The following is a 20,563-nucleotide window of genomic DNA, read 5'->3' on the forward strand; positions in this document are numbered from 1 at the left end:
AAAAGGGGCCAGGATGAAGTAATTTAGCAGGAACTTAATTTTCTGACTAAAGTTCCACTTTAAAATGGTTTAGCCATTGTTCTGAGACAATTTACAGATCACATAAACCTATTCATATATTATCGGTAAATTAACTCTTATTTAAATAGGCATTAGGCTATTGAAATTTAATTTAAAGCTAAACATGGCCAGCAATAAAAAAAATCATTTTGTGCCCAACCATCTGCACACCCACCCCCTCCCCTATTATTTATGATTTAATTCTCATTAAGTCTGGAGGATGCCATGCAGAGAAATACTTGCTGCTCATTATGGCATGGGCGGGCCCTCAATCTCATCACATAGAATGAGGTTGGTAAGGAGCTGGAACGCATCTGGAGAAGATTTAGGCTAGGTTCACACTGGAGTCCGGTGCGTCACCGTTCACCGTTTCAAGTCCAATTTCAGCCCGAATTTCGAGATTTCTGTTTGGATTTTCTATTCAAGTGTGCGACCATTTTATTAATTCTAAAGTGTTCTTCTGTTGCGAGCCGGGCCTGCACCAGGTTTTCAGGCTGCATATTGGATGCTGAGCACTTAACTGGAGCGGTGTATCTATACACTGGACTTCATCTGGAGAAGAGGAGTGGCTTCATGACACTGGTCATCCATAAAGGAACCAGGGGGAGGAAGCCTGTGAGAACAAAGAATAAGGTGAGTAATTACATGCCCCCTAGATTAAAGTAAATGAGTATTACATCCATCATATACAAGTGAAGTCACCCACAAGGATTTGTTTTCAAATATGCAGTCTGCTGTTTTACAACATTAACCATTTTAGACTAAAGGAGCCTTACTAGTAGAAGTTAATGCTTCTTGAACAAGATGCCATCAAGATCTAAGACAATACCCCCCAGTTCCCTCTCCTCCAGACATACTACAGTTAACTGTAAATGTCCTCAGTTATAATAATAAAAGGTTCAAAAGTTGATTGATGATTTAATATATTAAAAACTTCTTCCAAGACTGTTTAAAACAATATTATATATCTAGGCTGATAGATCAATTACATTTCTGCACTTTTTTTCAAAATATGTCTTAGCATCCTATTACCACTTTTATTTTATCCAGTGCCAAAAAGCAAATTGGAGTAATTAACCATAACTTACTGGAAGGAAGAGCATTGAAATACTCCATATATACATTAGAGGTGATGTCTGGACTGGACTATGATGGCATTTTAAGTGTGTCTGTCCTTTTTAAAGATGTACACTGTGGGATCTCTCTTTCCCCCCTTCTTCCCTTATTGAAACTGGCCAGGCCCTTGCACAACAGTATGGCTCTTTGGTTTCAAAAAATGGCTTGATATAGTTCTAGATACATATTCACTGATAATATCCTCCTGAAGAAATGAATGTTGTTCATGAAACGCATTGAGGAGAAATCGTGTTGAAATATTGTAAAAGATCAACATGCAATATACATATTATATATAAGCAATGACACAACATTAAGGTGAGACTCACCTTAGCCTATAAGTAAGTATTCCAGGGAATTTTCTTTTCCTCTGGTTCTTATCTCCCCTCTCTGACATTCGGGTTCTCTACACTCAGAATACATTGGTACATATTTTTTATACATTGTTTTTCAGCTATGGTATCCATCTGCTTCTGAAGAAGTGGAGAGAGTCCACGAAACGCGTAGAGCCTACTTGATGCAGTTATACAATTAAGACATGTCTATGTCATTTATACCATTACCACGCTATATTCAACCTTCAATGAGTTTATGATATGGAGTACATATTGGCTTTTATCATTCAATTATTATATATTATGTGCTATGGTGTCTATCTTGTATATGTATGATCTGTATTATTCATTTAGATGTGTGTATTTACCTATTACTCAATACTTGTATATGTATATATATATATATATATATATATATATATATATATATATATATATATATATATTGCATTTTGGCACATTGTCTGCAATAAAACATGTTTTTACCAAAAATTCATCATTCATCTACTTAAGCCACGTGCCTCATTCAAAGTCCCAAACTCCTAGCTTTTATCTTAAAGAATAGGGATGGAAGTGCATAATTGTATATGCCTCATCATTCAAAGTCCCAAAACCCCTTTTTTATTTTCATCCTTCTGTAAGTAGGTTTCCTGGGTCTGACTCAGGTGGCTGGGGCCCCACCTACAAACGGGGCTTCCAGGGCTACTCTTATGGTATTCAATACCCAAGCACATGCAGACATCACATGCACAATTTGTTTGCATCCCCCCTGATCATAGTTCAAATTAACCCCTCACGCCCAGAGCACTTTTTACACTGGCCTGTGATTTAACATGGTCTAGGTTAGGGCTCCAAGAGGCCACCCAAATACTAGGGCAATGTGACACAGGGTCCCAGGTCACCTGGAGCCTGTTCCATGAGGAAGATTGCTCTTACCACCAAGAGGATGACCCCTTTTCTATAATTGCCATGTGCTCCTGAGCTGACGAGATTTGCACAAATACACATATTCACTCTTCTTCCCAAACGAGGCTGAACCTACTGTATCATAATTCTTGTACGCCCAGGGTTAGACAAGGTCACAAGGAAGATGTATTAAGTGCCTTTACTTTGAACTTTACTTCGGCAATAGGAGAATTACAAATAGTTTCACAGGCTTGTGGAAATATTGTAATCTGATGTACATGGCATGAACAGTTCCCAAACAGTGGCAGAAAGGGTGCATAAGAAAAGACTAAATACATTCTTCCTCTTATTGCTCCATCCTCACTATATGGAAGATTGGATTGGCCTGTCACGGTATTGGGAAAAGTGGTAGGTAAGTGACCGCAAATTATGTTTATTAACATTTTTGCTGCATATACAGTATAACTGACCTTTTTATAATTGCAGTAGAAAGTAATTAGTAGTTACTGACAGTTTGTATTCTGATTAGATTTTAATACATGACTTTATATGAAAAGGAAGTCTGCATATTGTAGAAAGTTACAGAAGGTAAGTATTGCACTGTAATCATTTTTATCCCTCTTTAAGTACAAGTCACCTTCTTTAAGTCTTTAATATAAATTAGTGTAATTAGTACAATATGTTGAGTCTGCACTTTGTAAAATGGGTTTTGGATACGTTAAAGAAACAACAAGTACAAAACGGAAACACATTCCACAAAATGAGAAAGCATGAAATGCAAGGTCAGGCACAGAAATAGCGGAAGGCCGGAGAAGGGAAAATTTAAGAAATCATTACAGTAAATGAGAAATTCAGTATGTTTTTTAAAATCAGATAAACGTAATCAATATAGACAAGCAAAATATGTGTCAGCAAGATTTATATATCCAAAGATAACAACAAGGGTTAAAATAATTCAGAAAAAGACTTTTATACCCTTATGCCCTGTACACACGATCGCACATTCCAACAACAAAATCTAATCGATTTTTTCCAACGGATGTTGGCTCAAACTTGTCTTGCATACACACGGTCGCACAAAGTTGGTCGGAAATTCCGATCGTCAAGAACACGGTGATGTACAATACGTATGACGAGCCGATAAAAGTTAAGTTCTATAACCAGTGCTGCTCTTCTTCTTGATTCTGAGCATGCGCGGCACTTTGTGCATCGGAATTGTCTACACACGGGATTTACGCGAACGGATTTTGTTGTCGGAAAATTTTAGAGCCAGCTCTCAAACTTTGTGTGTCGGAAATTCCGATGGAAAAAGTCTGATGGAGCTCACACACGGTCGGAATTTCTGACAACAATCTCCGATCGCACATTTTCCTTCAGAAAGTCCAACCGTGTGTGCAGGGCATAAGGCTTACAAAACTACAAAATGGCTAAATCAACGTCAATGTTTCAATGTCAGTTAATGTTTCAGAAGTTATGTGAATCCTCTGTTCACATTTAAACTCAATTTATGTGAGTCGCTGTTGATAGTTATACAAACTTTAACCAGATACACTAAAAGAGAATACAAAATATTCACCCATTCACCTTCACGATGAAAGGAGAGCTGAATGCATGTTCATAATCATCCATTGACACACACAGAAATAACAGAAGGTGAGGCAAAGCAATGGTGGACGCAACAAAAAATATAGCAGAAATACAATGTTGTAGAAAGAGATACAAAAATGAACAGTTACAAGATGAGAATGAGATTTATAGGATCTGCAAATTGTTTTTAAGAGTATATGCTCCCAGAACAAGTATCTAAGGCAGTAAGAGCTCTGCCTTCAATGACTTTATGCATATTCCACTCCTATTGACTTGCTATGTTATTATTATTATTATACAGGATTTATAAAGTGCTAACAGTATGCGCAGCATTTTACAACATGAGGGCAGACAGTACAGTTACAATACAATTCAATACAGGAGGAATCAGAGGGCCCTGCTCATTAGAGCTTACAATCTAGAAGGGAGGGTCAAGTGATACAAAAGGTAATAACTGTGGGGGATAAGCTGATGGAGAAAATTAAAATACAGTTGGTGTTGTTTCCAGCTTAAGTAACAGGGTAAAAAGAGCTCGGCTGATCACCTCCTCACCAACTTCCATGTACACAAGACACCAAAAGTGACGTCACTGGCCCCACCTGACGCGTTACGTCCCTTGTCACATCACTTTCTTAGGCATCCCGGACGGATCGTAGAAGGTGAAACTGCACAGATTAAAGGCAGTTTTTAACCTTACGGTCATATTTTAAAGTGAGCGGCCATTTCACACACTGGTGGTGGATATTCATTGTTTTATGGCACTAAGAGATGATAAGGATAAGATAACGTGTCAGGTGGGGCCAGTGACGTCATGTCCGGTGTCTCGTATACATGGAAGTTGGTGAGGAGGCGATCAGCCGAGCTTTTTTACCCTGGCACTTAAAGAAGAACTGCAGTCTGCTCACATAATTTGAAATAAAAAACATCTTTGCCATTCTGAAGCTTCCCTCCAACCACTTTGCATATTATTCTATATATACTGTGATTCTGTACTTGCCAAATATGCTGCAGAAATCTCCCTCCACTGAGTCTGGCTGCAACTATTTTAACCGTGGGCAGCTGAAGCTGCTGCCTCTTCACTTCCTGGATTTACACAGACCCACAGAGCACTCCTCTGCAGCTCTCATTGGCCCTATTATGACTCATCCCCCCTCCCTTCCTGGCAAACTCTCACGAGAGTTAGAGAGAGCTGTGCATGATGTCATAAGCCTAGGCGTTTTGCCAGACAAGAAACAGGAAGTGGGCTGTATAAGGTATTTACTGCAGAATAAAAAAATATTTACTATCCAAAGTTAAAACAATAAGGGCAGAGGATTTAATAGATGGAAAGATGAAAAAAGTTCTGCTTTAAGCTGGAAAAAATTGTTTTAAAACACATAATAGAGGCGTGGTGGCTGATGGTGGATATTTGTTGTTTTTTGGCACTAAGAGAGGATACAGGTCTACCAAAAGTTTTTTCACTTATTGAGGGATAATTCAAGAATTTTTTGGGGGGGTTTTTGGACTTTGTTTTGGGCTAATATTTAAAATTTTGTATATGACTGAAGATTTGCTGTAGGGATTCATTGTATCTGGATATCATGTTTACTTAAGATAAGAGCGCTAATTATAATTTTTTAATATTTTTTTTTATAATTCTGTGTATATATATATAATATGATTATTTTTCATACACAATTGATACACATGTAGTGTGGAACAACTTTACCATTTATTTATATGTTTATTAATGCCAAATGTCAGCCATCACAGCATCTGCAAAAAGGAGTGTTCTTGCATGGTGTGTGTGATGGGCATATAGTACAAGACAAAGAAGTAAGTCAGAATGCTTTCAGATCTGGACATGAACTGCATAACAGTTATAGTGAGTCACCCTGGAACAGAATTATAAACCAGTTCCCAGTTCTGTGCTAAATGCAGACCCTTATGTCTGCCACACATGTATACAATGGCAGGTCCTAGACTCTCGTCACTCTATCCCCTTATCCACATGCATGGAGCACACCCTCCTACTGGGCCTGCGATTCACTATGGTTGCAGGTCAGGACTCTGTAGATCTAGCTGAACTCCTGAGGCCCATGACACATGGGGGCCCAAACAATTGTGACACATGAGGGGGAGTTCTGCTCAGGTGGCAGAGAGGGTGACCATTTCCCCTAACCACCACCAGCTCCTGGGCTGATCATATTTGCAAATTACACGTTAAAGCATTTCTTCAGCTTTGCACTTTACTCTCCTTTCTTTCTTCTTTGAATTGCAATTCTGTTTAAATACTTTACTTGCCTGGTATTTGATCACCACTGTTTTTTTATTATGATATAAACAAAAAACAGACTGAAAATTAAAAAAAAAAAAAATATTTAAAAAAAATAGAAACATAGAAAAGTAATGGAAGAAAAAAGACCAAATAGTCCATCAAGTCTGCCCATGTTTTTTTTCATATTTGAAATACTGCCCTCTTGAACCTTATTCACCCCCTTGATGTAGTTAAAGGTTTCAATCATGTTTCCCATTTTCCTTCTTCCTTCCAGACTATACACATTAAGTTCCTGAAATCTCTCTTGATATCTCCTGATATCTGCAGATATCGCCCAAATCGTCCCCTCTGCTCCTCCCAGGACCTCCTGCTCTCTAGCTCACTTGTTGCCTCCTCTCATGCCCGCCTTCAGGACTTCTCCAGAGCCTCTCCCATCCTCTGGAATTCCCTGCCGCGGTATATCCGATCAGCCCCTAACCTGTCCACCTTTAGGAGATCCCTGAAAACTCACTTATTCAGGGAAGCCCATCCCACACCCACCTAACTGTCCCCGAGCCACCCCCCATCAAATCATTCCCTGCATCTATTACCTTTTGTACCACCACCCCCTCCCTTTAAAATGTAAGCTCTACGAGAAGGGCCCTCCTGTTCCTTCTGTATTGAACTGTACTGTAATTGTGCTGTCCCCCCTCTACATTGTAAAGCACTGCGTAAACTGTTGGCACTATATAAATCGTGAATAATAATAATAATAATAATAATAATCTGATGAAGTCACGTGACGTGTCGATACGTGTGAGGTTTGGAGCACGGGAACTGTCACAGACTGATGATAGGACACGAGCTCGGCACTCGTGGATGTTTTTTACTATAGCCTTCTGCTAAATGTAAGTGTACCATGTTGTTTTTAACCTAATAAACTGATTTATATACAGGATCATGCTATGTGCACTCTCTTCCAATACTCCACATATATGCATCCCATTGTGACAAGCATTGAGGAAATGGGGACAGTATGAAGACACCCTTTTTGAGGTATACGAACTCGGCATTAGTTGGATTGACGCCCACACTCATTTTACAAAAGTGAGTGCACCCCCCTTCTGTGTCCTGTCCCTTTTTCCACTTTGGCCGCCACGGAGTTATACTATATACTGTCTGCTTATGTTTTTTATATACCATCCTGCACACCCACCACCCGAATCGCCTGAACTACTGGATGGAACCCTTGCTTGCTGGCGATTTGTTACTGGATTACAAGCTGTTGTCTTGCAGCAGTAAGGTGAGCTGCTTGCGAGCACAGAGGTATCCTCACTGAAGACTTTGTTTCCCTTTCCTGTGGCTTGTGGACTTGCCTTTTTGGAACTGATGACTCATTGTTTGAACACTTTGTACTACAAGGTGGTGGGACTGTTCACCATTTATTTATTTTTCTTGAAGTCACCAATAAGTATTTGCTGAGTTACCACATATGTGCTAATATGATGCTAGACCTTTTGCACTGAGATTTTTTCTTTTCTTTTGTGTCAGTATTTACAATATTTTTATGTGCTAGTATGATACTAGCCCTCATGCACATGGACTTTGTTTGATTTATATATTTTATTTTGTTCAATTTTTTTGTACCCACACTGTATTTGTCACTCATTTCATAGCTTTTTATATGTTTTAGGCTATTTTGTTTCTTCAGTTTATTCGGATTTAGTGCTCATTAGACTGCACTTTATTACATTTCATCACACTTTTATATTTTGTATAATTTTTCCATTTTGCCTTTTGGAACTGATGACTCATTGTTTGAGCACTTTGTACTACAAGGCGGTGGGACTGTTCACCATTTATTTATTTACTTGGAGTCACCATTAAGTATTTGCTGAGTTACTACATATGTGCTAATATGATACTAGCCCTTTTGCACTGAGATTTTTCTTTTGATAAGTATTTGCTGAGTTACCACATATGTGCTAGTATCATACTAGCCCTTTTGCACTGAGATTTTTCTTTTCTTCTGTTTCAGTATTTACATTATATTATTTTTTATGTGCTAGTATGATACTAGCCCTCATGCTCATTATACCTTTATATTTTGTATAATTTTTTCATTTTTCATTCACCTCTCTATACATTTGAGCTAGCCCCTTCCCCTTCCTCCTCCTTCCTTCCCCTTCCTCCTCCTTTCTTCCCCTCTTATCACAGTGCAATCACCACTTACTTTATTCACACCACTTTTGTCTGTTTGGATCAGCCATTTAGGTGTTGCAGCAGTGCCCCTTAGCATAGGTATTTCTGACAGCGCAGGAGTTTCTTCATTATTTAATAATAATAATATGTTTTATCCCCCAGACCTTTCACCATTTTTGTTACCCATCTCTGGACTCATTATATCTTATCAATATTTTTTTGTAATTGAGGTCTCCAGAAATGGACACAGTATTCTAAATGAGGTCTCACTAAAGATCTATATAGGGGAATAAGAACCTCCTTCCTCCTGCTGGTAATCCTTCTAGTGAAGCATCCTAGAATTCTATTCACTTTTCTCACTGCCTGGTCACACTGTTGCTCATTTTGCAATCATCTGAAATAAGTACTTCCAAATCTTTTTCCACTGAAGTGCTGGCTAACACTGTACCCTCATTGTTGTACTCTCTCGGGGAGTATTTTTCCCTAGGTGCATTATTTCACAAAAACATTGAACTGCAGTTTTTACTGTTTTGACCAATCTTCCAACAATACCAAATCATGTTCCATGTTACAGACATCTCCAGGGATATCAACCCTATTATACACCTTTGTATCATCAGCAAAAAGACATACCTTGCCCAACAACCCTTTAGTTATATCACTTACAGTACATATTGACTAGATAGAACAGGACCTAGTACAGAGCCTTGTGGTACACCACTAGTGACTGGTCCGAGTGAACCCCATTTACAACCACACTCTGGTATCTATCCTTTAGCAAACTGCATATCCACTGAACCATCCAAGGGTTAAGCCCTATCTTGTGCAACTTTTGTATTAGATCATTATGTGGAACTGTATCAAAAGCCTTGCTGAAATCAAGATATGCTATGTCCACAGCACCACCCTGGTCCAAAATACTGGTAACATAGTCAAAAAATTAAATCAGATTAGTCTGACATGATCTGCCTTTAGTAAAGTCATGACGCTTTAGGTCAAGCAAGTTGTATGATCAATGATCCTTCTTTTCAGGAGTGATCCAATTAACTTGACAACAGCTTTCTACTTCTTTTATAAAACATATCCAATAAAATCACATTTCTTTATAAATTTAGGGCAAAATGTATTCTACAACATCTCTTTAGTAAAAAAAAAAAAAAATCCCAATAAGTCTAAATTAATTGGTTTGAGTGAAATGTATAGGTTCTAAGAACTATGGTATTTATATTGGAATTTATGCAGTTTTTAAGCAGCTCTGACTTTCTGACTGCCTATCATATTTCTTAAGGTGCAAAAATGCCAGAACAGTACATACACCCCTCAAATGACCTCTTTTTGTAAAGTAGACACCCCAAGGTATTTTCTGAGAGGCATAATGAGTAATGGAAGACTTATTTTTATTTTTTTGGGGTGGGTGGAAAATAACAAAAAATTATTTTCTTTTACTCAAGGTTGTCACCTTAATGAGACATTTCTCACACTTGTCATGGATATATGAGGCATAACACTACAAAACACATTCTGCTACTTCTCCCAAGTATGGGGATACCACATATGAGAGAATTCTTAGTAGCCTAACCACGTACAGGGGCCCAAAATCCAATAACCACCTTCGGACTAGCAAGGGGAGTTAATTATGCATTGGATTTCCTGACTACCTATCACATTTTTTGGAGGCCTTAAAATACCAGGACAGTATAAACACCCATCAAATGCCCCTATTTTTACCAGTGGACACCCCAAGGTATTTTCTGAGAGGCATCTTGAGTTTTTGGAGGGTCTTATTTTTTTGGCACAAGTTTTCTTGGAAATTGAAAAAAATTTTGTTTTTCCTTTCTTTACACAAGGTTGTCACTTTACTGAGATATTTCTCACATACGTCATGTAATGCCACAAAATACCCATGATGTGTTTGAGAAATAACTGGGTGTCGCACCTTATTCCACAGACACAACAGCTTTTTTGGGGTGACCTTTGTGTTGGGGTAGATTGGAAAACATCTGGAAAATGCCTCTCCCGCAGACGGCTAACTGCATCTGGATTCAAGCTTTGAGCCACAGCACCATTTGGATGCAAAAGGGCTGAGATTATCACTTTCTCAAATTTTAAGAAGGATCAAATTCTTCCAGCAGCTTTCTAAATAACAAACAAATTGTATAGAGCCAATTAAAATAAATATATAGACAATTTTTTGTACCAGTATCTAGATCTGCGGAAGGCTAAACACAACTTCGTCATTTGGTCATTAAAGTCTATACCCCCCATATTTAGATTATAGTCATGGACACAGATAGGTTTTTCAATAACACCAGACACAGTGTGAATTTGTACCGTCATGTCTGGTAAATGGAAAACAGGATGAATATATCACATTTGTCCTTCCATTTTACTGCTATTAGTTCTTCATTCCACAAGCAGGCTTTCTCCCCCTTTCTAAGTGGGGTGTTAAGGAGTTGTTAGGGGGGAGGTCCCTGTTATTAAGGTGCAGGTTGCCACAAGAGCCTATCTTTGAAGGAACAAAAAGTCTAAAAAGTGGCACGCTTGCATAAAATTTGTCCACGTACAAATGGTACCCCATATGGAACAAGGGTGAAAACAAGTCCCACACTTTCTTTCTACTGCTCCCCATGTAGTCTGGGAATCCAGGGGGCTCCAGTTGACTGTTCCCTAAAAAAGACTAATGCAATATGTACAGCCTGTGGCCCTCACACAGAGCTTATACATTTTGACCTCATGTCTGGCACGATTGCTAGGGAGATATTGCTTGATTGCAAGTCTGCCATTAAAATGTACAAGGAACTTGTCTATGCAGATGTTTTGTTGAGGCGTATACACATCTACAAATTTCTGGGACAGGTAATTTATGAGGGGCCGAATTTTGTGGAGCTGATCATAGTCAGGCTCACCCCGGAGGCAACAAAGGTTATTGTCACTGAAATGGAGGGACAACAAGTGCTGCTGAATCTGGGGACAGCTAATTAGGGTTTATAAGCTCCACCAGAAAGCTACTATAGGCTCCACAGGTCTGTTCTTGAATTATTGGTGGCTACGGTTGTATTATTCTACTAGTGCTAGCCACCTCACCAGCTTGTACTGCACTGCTGGTGCTCTCCACTTCGCCATAAAATACTGCAGTGCTGGTGCTTGCCAGATCATCAAAAAGTAGTGCAGCACTAGTACTTCTGGCCTGCTGTATCCGAGTATAATCATGTGATTCTAGCACTTCAGAAACATGGGGTCCAGTATGCCTGATTTTAACAGTGACCTTTCCACCATCATCTGGGCTAGCTGCAAGGGTTCATATTTTGAGCCTGATTCTGACAGTGAGGCCTCCCCTTCGCTTTCGCCTGCCATGCTCAGAATCCCATACACCTCCTTACTAGTGTACCTTGTATTTGACGTTTTAGGCACTAACTTTACAGGTACTTTAGTGGCAACTATGGGAAAAAGAGGTCCTGGCTAGCAATCAGGGACTGCTTGAAAACTGCTAGAAATTAAATTAACTTCTAGTGCTAGCAGAGACCAGGCCTGACCCTGCAATTTTGCGGACAATTGGCAGTTGGCAGTGATCAGAAAAATTACACTGACACTGCACTTGTTAAGGGGGGGGGGGTAAACGCAAGTGCCTGCAGTGATTGGGGCTTATCCTGCTAACACTGATTTTTTTGGGACACTATACCATTGGAGACACTAGTATAATTCTGATTGTGACCAGGATACAGATCCGTACAGACTATACTAGTAATTTCGATGATCAGTGACTTATAGTGTGACTGTAATAGTGTGGCAGGCAATCAGAGACTGGGACACTCACCGACACTGGCAGGGAGGAACACAAACTCATTCTAACTGACACTGTCTAACATCATTAGGGACACTAATACAGTGATCAGTAACAATACTGCACAATATCGCTGTACTAATAGCACTGGCTAGGTGACAGGAGTGATCAGGAGGGCAATCAAGGGGTTAACTGTGTGCATAACAAGTGTATGTGTACTGATTTTACTCACAGACTGACTGGCTTTTCTCCCTGATCTCAGCTATGAACTGTAAGTGAGATTAAGAAGAAGAACAAGCCAGATCTGTGTTCTGTGTTTACTAACACACTGATCTCTGTGCTGCGGTTGGCCACAGCTATCAGTAGGTTCACAGCCAAAATCATGGGCTGTGAGCCTTCTGACAAACTCATGATGTGTTCAACCACAGCACGAGCAGCAGGGGGCACACATGCATGTGTCTGTGAACTCTGAAATTCCCCTGCGACATATGGGTACATTGCAGGGGAACAACAGAGCCGCCAGCCAGCAGTAAAAGTGCAACTGCTAATTGGCAAGTGGTTAATCCAGTCCCTTGACATGCTCGTTTTTTATTTACCCATCTGCTTTACCCTTATATAATACTCCTATCAAAATCTCCACTACAGGGGTGGGGATATATGCGATCTAATGCCAAAAATCATAGTCCTATCAACTTGTAATTATTGAATTCTGTAAAATGACGAGCCACTGGGCTTTTATTACATTTTTAGAAGTAGAGCATGTCCATTAGTGTTCAGCAGTTACCATCATAACACAGACAGGCTATGTAAATGTTAAATGCAACAGATCAAACTGAAATTCAACTTCTCAGAACATCTCTGTAAATGGCATTACATAACCAAAAACCTGACTGTGAGCTTAACTGAGAGTTTATTGAAGGAAAGCACAGAATATTGACAATAGAGACAAAATGGTAAAAAGGTTTGCAGGAAGACACATAACAAAAGTAAATGAAAAATTCTACAGTTGAAACAGAAGCTGCCAGGAGTAGTTCCTAAAGTGGGTGCTAGATTGCAGTACAATACAGGTTAACAGGTTCTAAGCTTCTTATATGGTTAAATTGTAAATACTATTAAGCTGCCCATAGGTGAATCAAAATCTGTCTGGTTCAGCGGGGACCAGCCAAAATTCAATCCATCTATCGACAGAGTTCAATCTAACGATTGACTTCTGTTGAACGGGCTTATTGGAAAGCTTTTGTCAAACAGCTGGCTGCAGCTGCTGATCAATATATTCTGACAGAGGAGGAGTCCTGCTGTCAGAATACAATGATACAGCGGGAATGATTCCTCTATCCACCTTGCATGTGTGGATGAAGGAATCCATCCATTTTTTTTTCTATCAAGCACTCTGGCTGGTTCTATGCCCAGCCTTACTTGTGGTTCTGTGGAGAGTAACTTCTCTCTCACACAGGAGTGGCCTACAGCTGGCAGTACAGGTGGTCATCCAAATTGCTTCCTGGTCCTGCTCTGCAGAGACAACAAATGAGTCTGGCCCGGGTGAACTAGCAGGTGGCTGTACACAGGTCCACCCCACTGGGAACACCCCACAGCTGGGGCAAGGTCTGCTCACTTGTTGCCCACACTGGACATAACATTGGAAGGTCCAGTGTCTGGTGACAGCTCACATGCCCAATCACTGCTGTACCTCTGAGCACAGGAGGGTAGGAAGAGCTGCAATTTATACCCCCTGGGCTCAGGGGATTGTGGGGAATAAAGTTATTGAAGGCTACTCCTGCTACTAAGGAAAGTAAGTAAAGTGACACTGTTATACAAAAACACACCTTTTTTTTGCAAACGAAATAAATTACAGAAGATTTATGCAAAAAACTGTTATTCAGTAAGATACATAGTGCTTTTCTCCTTTGGGATTCGGTCTTCTTTACAGTGTTACTGGCGTATATTTACAGAAATGTAGCTGCAACATTTCTACACTTAGTTTAAGTTTAACAAATTATTTTTTTAGTGTTTCTATAAGTGTGTATATGAGCCAGAGGAAATAAAAACAATCAAAGCAAGTCATTCAGTGCTATGGAAGTCAATAAGCTAGTTTTAAAAAAAATCTTTAATTTCTTAGCCAGTGTAGTAGTGTGCAGAAACATCAGGGTTAAATGGCTGAGCATGCTAGTCATTCTGATTTTCTGTGGTAGCCCACTGGAAGCATACAAATTCTAAAGCAGTTTTGGGTAAATTTTGGTATTCCCATTACAAAGAACAAGGCATTCTCTGAATTTTTTCTAGGTGTAGGTAATCCCCCCTTCTGAGCCCCCCCCCCCCCCCCCCGTCTCCACCCCTTAACCATCTCTGAAGATCACCCCTTGGACCAACCTCCCAGTACCACCCCCTTTAGGCAATACAGAACCAATGATCATTTTGTGGTGCTAAGAAATTTGTATGGAAGTTGTTAATGTTAACAAGAAAAGCAGTAAAGCCAGCCAGCAAACAACAGACCCCTTCCCAGCAACAATACACCCACTGTAAAAAAAAAAAAAACCCCAAAAACAAAAGATTGACTCCAGTAACAATAGACCCCCTCAAGAAAAAATAGAACTCCCAGCAGCCAGCATCAATAGACCCTACAACTGGCAACAACAAAACATCCCTTCCTCAATTGTAGGTCCTTCCCAGAAACAGTTGGCTCCCCTGCCCTGCAACATAAGACCTTTCCTCAAGAAACAATAGACCCCTTCAGCAACGATAGACCCCTCCCACACACAGAAATAGATCCCCACCAGCCAGCATCAATAGACCCTCCATCACACCTGTGCACTCCTTGCCATTACATACATTCAGCACTGGAGGTGGCAGAACTGCATTCCACTGAAAAACCACCCTGGATAAAAAGTATCATTAAAAAAAAGAAGCATAAACTGGCATATGAATTTTCTCTTCCTATACTTGCCACAGGAAATGTATTTCAATATATAATAGATTGTTTTTACTGTACACCCTTTATATATTCATACCTGATAGCAGGAGGTACACCAGGCCCTCCTGAAGTTACACAGACCGTTATAGTATACTTCTACCTCTGCTTTCTTGATCCAAGGTAATTTCAATTTGCCAAAGTTGAAAAACTTTTTGAAAATCTAGAACATGCCAAACCCTCTTAAAATATTGAAGAGAATACAACTTACAATTAAATGAGAAGCAAATTATTCTATATCCATAAATTCTGAGCACAGTGGTGGAGCTAGGAAACATGATAGTCATTGCACATATTATTATTAGCTTCCTCATTACCCTTTAGGATTTCTAATACCATTCCTGTGCTCAATGAAGTGTGCTTTTAATTATCTAGTAATCTAACCAACACAGAGGTTTCTGCAGGTTCATTTTAAAATGGACGCAAATGCCAGTCTGACCAGTGAATCACTGTTTAATATTGACTGGAGAAGTACATTACTTTTTGACTCATCGATTTTTTCCAAGCAAAACCTACAGACTTTTCTTCAGCCTTTTAGACACCGGTACAATGTTAAAACTTTCCTAGTTTGTCCTTGGTGTATCCTTGTAGTTAGGCGATCTTGGTAAATACATAGCAAGAAACATCATCAAACTTCCCCTGTTGAAAGCGTCTCGATGCCCTTCATTGCTTGACTGCACATCTCCAGCTCATCATCATCAAGTCTCATCAAAACTCAGAGGAACTGTGAATAAAAATTCTGCCTTGTTAATTGATGATTTTCAATCATGATGATTAGTGACAAGCAAAATCATATCTTTTAGAGCACCTTTATCGTAAAGATCTGGCAACCTATTGTTTTTGCTTTCAGATCAACTTAGATGTTAAAAAAAAAAAAAATAGTTTTGGAAATGTTGGATTGCTTTCCTAAAATAGCATGTAAAATACTTTTAGCTTAGGATTGAGCATCCAGCTCTCTTTCTTGGGCTCCTGTCATATTGTATTTCTAGACTATACGTTTGTAAAATAGATTAACTAGTTTAGCAGTTTGAATGTACTATGTACATCCAAACATCGAAGGGTTAAGCACAAGCTGATGGAAGCAGTAGTGTGGTTCCCAGGCCTTCCCACTTTTATCAGGAGCCTGAAACCACATCAGAGGGCTTCAAAATGGTGGGCAGGAGGAGACAGAGGAACATCCATTCTTCCATGACCTCTGCCTGGAATGAAACAATGATTTTGTCACTTCAAGTTTCAGAACTGCCATTCTCTGCCTGATACAGACAGGGAAGTATGTAACTGAGCAGATCTCTGCTTGCTTACATGCTTCGGAGGGCAGGGGAGACATTGGGGTCTATTAGACTCCCAAAGTCTCCATGAGGAGTACCTGTCACCTGCCCAATGCTGTCACATGGGTTTTTTTTAACCCATTGGAATAGCAATAAGATTAAATAAAATAAAGTAAAAAAAAAAAAATGTAATTATAATAAAATGTATACTGTATATTTGTATTTTGTATGCATATTTGACCAAAAAATGTGCATTATATTGTGTGCGATTGCACTATCATTTATTTTAATATATTTTTTCCTGAAAATATGCATTTAATGAACATTTTTCCAAATATTGTGACATACAAAATTGCTACAACTATCTTTTTATGCTATAGTTCCTTTGCTTTCAGAATATATATAATGTTTGTTTTTTTTTTAAAGTGTTACTAAGCCCACAAAAGTAAAATCAGTCTGTATATGGAGTAAAGCATGCTTGTTATACTTGCTGTGGAACCTAAGGGGTTGATCCTATGCATTGTGTAAAAAGGCTGTTTGATACTGTCTTCTCTGATCCTCCCCTCCTTCCATTGTCTCCTAATAATTTCCTAATCACACAGAGTACATGAAGTCAGCCTGAACATGTTCAGTTTGGTTTCTATTGCTAGGGAGGTTTTTATTCTTGGGAGGATGCATGTGGTCAGGGGTCTTGCAGTCTCATAGGCCAATCAGAAAACTCCTCCTACAAGCTTTAACCAGTGCTTGGCTGGACACTGATAGAAGTCACATGACTGCTCTAACTGCTACTGAGAAAAGGCATTTAGCAGGTTATATTTACTAAAATAATTGCATTTCCATGATCTGTGTACTGTGGGAGACCATATATAGTAAATGCAGGGTCCTGGGTTTAGTAACACTTTAAACTTCCGGACGGCCGCACGCCGATATACGTCCTTACTTTGAAGAGGGATATCATTGTTATGGCAGTGGCTAGCTGCCATATCACCAGTATCCTCTTGTTCGGCGGCTGTCTGGTTTTTGCTAATAGTGGTCTCTGTGGCGGATTCACGGCAAGATCACTTTTATTGGCGACAGGAGAGGGGCCCCCCTCCCGCCGCACTCCGGTGCCCTCCGTCGCTTACTGGAGCCATTGGCAGCGGTGGAGGTGATTGGATCTTCACCCTTGCTGGGCATGGAGATGAATGAGTGGAAGATGGCCCCCACCCGTCTCCATAACAATGCAGGGTGGAAGCGATGTCATAACATCACTTCCGTCCATAGCTCTTAAAGGGCCATTTTTTAATTTTTTTTTTAATAACAATTTTTTTTTATTGCATTTAAGTGCAAATATGAGATCTGAGGTCTTTTTGACCCCAGATCTCATATTAAAGAGGTCCTGTCATGCTTTTTTTCTATTACGAGGGATGTTTACATTCCTTGTAATAGGAATAAAAGTGACACAATTTTTTTCTTCTAAAGCAGTGTAAAAATAAAAAATAAAAGGTAAAATACATAAGAAAAAAATGTTTTTATATGCGCCCCGTCCCGCCAAGCTCTCGTGCAGAAGCGAACGCATACATGAGTAGTGCCCTCATATGAAAACAGTATTCAAACTACACATGTGAGGTATCCGGGCGATCGGTAGAGCGAGAGCAATAATTCTAGCCTAGATCTCCTCTGTAACTTAAAACATGCAACCTGTAGAATTTTTTTAAACGTCACCTATGGAGATTTTTAAGGGTAAAAGTTTGTCACCATTCCACGAGTAGGCGCAATTTTGAAGCATGACATGCTGGGTATCAATTTACCCGGCGTAACATTATCTTTCACAATATAAAAAAAAAAAATTGGGCTAACTTTCTGTTGTCTTATTTTATTAATTCAAAAAAGTGTATTTTTTCCAAAAAAAGTGCGCTTGTAAGACTGTTGCACAAATACGGTGTGACAGAAAGTATTGCACCAATCGCCATTTTATTCTCTAGGGTGTTAGAAAAAAAAAAAGTATAATGTATGGGGTTTCTAAAGCCGTGTACACACGGGTGTACTTTTCAGCATCAAACGTCCGTCGGTCTTGCCCACACACGAACGGACTAAAGTCTGTTCGAAAGCCTGTTGGTATGAACGTGATGACATACAAAGGGAGTAGAATAAGGAAGTTCATAGCCAGTAGCCAATAGCTGCCCTTGCGTCCTTTTTTGTCCATCAGTCTAGCATACAGACGAACGGATTTTTTGACCGGGCTCGAGTCCGTCGGAAAGATTTGAATCCTGTTCCAAATCTAAAGTCCGTCTGATTTTCGACAGAAAAAGTCAGTTGAAGGTCCGATGAAGCCCACACATGGTCAGATTGTCCGATGGATTCGTTCCGTCGGACCAGTCTGGTTGAAAAGTCCACCCGTGTGTACACGGCATAAGTAATTTTCTAGCAAAAAAACCTGTTTTTAACTAGAACTAAACAACACACCTCAAAAAGAGGCTCGGTCCTTAAGTGGTTAAGTAGTTTTATATAAAAAAATGAAACTGTTTACATGTGAGCAAAAATGAAAATATTGGTCTAGTGCCAAAGTAGTTAAAGTATATCTACAGTTGTGCTCAAAAGTTTGCATACCCTCTTGGAAATTGTGAGATTGTGGCATTGATATTGAAAATATGACTGATCGTGCCATCCTTTATTTAAGGATAGTGATCATATGAAGCCATTTATTACAACATAGTTGTCTGGTTCCTTTTTAAATCATAATGATAACAGAAATCAACTAAATGGCCCCGATCAATAGTTTACCTACGCTGGAATGTTTGACCTTGGTATAGACATACAAGTTGACACACACAGTTTAAAATGGCAATTAAAGTAAAATTTCCCACATCTGTTGCTTTTTAAATTGCAACTAGTGTCTATGTATACATAGTCAATGAGTTTGTTAGCTCTCACGTGGATGCACTGAGCAGGCTAGATACTGAGCCATGGGGATCATAAAAGAACTGTCAAAAGACCTGCGTAACAAAGTCAAGGAACTTTATAAAAATGAAAAAGATATAAAAAGATAACCAAAGCCTTGAATATGCCCAATTCAGCAGAATTATTCATATTCGACAGGCAATACTTGATTGGGGGGTTACATTTTTTGCAGCAGCTGCAAAGCATCATGGCAGCAGCATATTTACACACTCATCCACTGCCTTTTCAGCTTAAGGGGAAGCAGTGGGGGTTGGTGAAAACACGGCTCAACCTCGTGTCTTTACCACCCTCCCAGGAGCAAGTGTAAATGAGCCCTAAGAACAAACTCTGTCTACATAGGGCTTAATTTTGTGTTGATCCAGGAGCTCTTCTTTTAACCAGCTTCTGATTCTAAAGCTTATTGTAGTTTCCTGAAACATGATCTAACTCAGCATAGTTATGTTACTTTAAGTAAATATTTTCAACATCGGTAACCAGTGAACTTTAAAAAGAACACTTTTCCAACAGTATAAATATTCATGTTATCATTAGAGACTGTGGAGTCCTAATGCATTGCCTCAAATAAGCATCAAATGTACAGTACACGTAAAAAAGAAGTATCGCATCTTGCTGGGTAAATGTTTCATGCAACTGACACTGCACAGTATGTCACAACCACAGTGGCTTCCATTAAAACTGGACAAATTATGGTCTGTTGGACATTGGATGACATTGCTTTTCAGTTGTCAGAAAAAATTATTTTGAAATTAAAATTGTTTCCATGGAAACAAAAACTATTTCCTGCTTGAAGTGTACCTGGTTGTCAGACAGTACTCATACAATGAATACAAAGAAGGAATTTAGTCTGTAATAACTTTAAGCCCTTACTGAAAAAAGAAAAAAGCAGAAAGTTGTAGCAAGTAAAAAGAGAAAACTTTTTAATAGATCCAACATCAAAAGCTAAAATCCCATTTGAATTTACACTTCAGGTGTAATTAAATAAGATGTCCAATCCCACTACTGAGGACTGGGTATCAGTAATGATTCTGCAAGTCATTGTATCCCAAAGTCACTTAGCAAATATGCAAATATGCGGCTAACTGGTGGCAGACCCGATAATAGTCAACTGGTAAGTGTTTTGACATTGCACCAACAACTTTAGGCTCAATCAAAAGGGTATTTCAACCT

This window comes from Aquarana catesbeiana, linkage group LG04, assembly GCF_042186555.1.
Source record: "Aquarana catesbeiana isolate 2022-GZ linkage group LG04, ASM4218655v1, whole genome shotgun sequence".
Classification (NCBI taxonomy): Eukaryota; Metazoa; Chordata; class Amphibia; order Anura; family Ranidae; genus Aquarana; species Aquarana catesbeiana.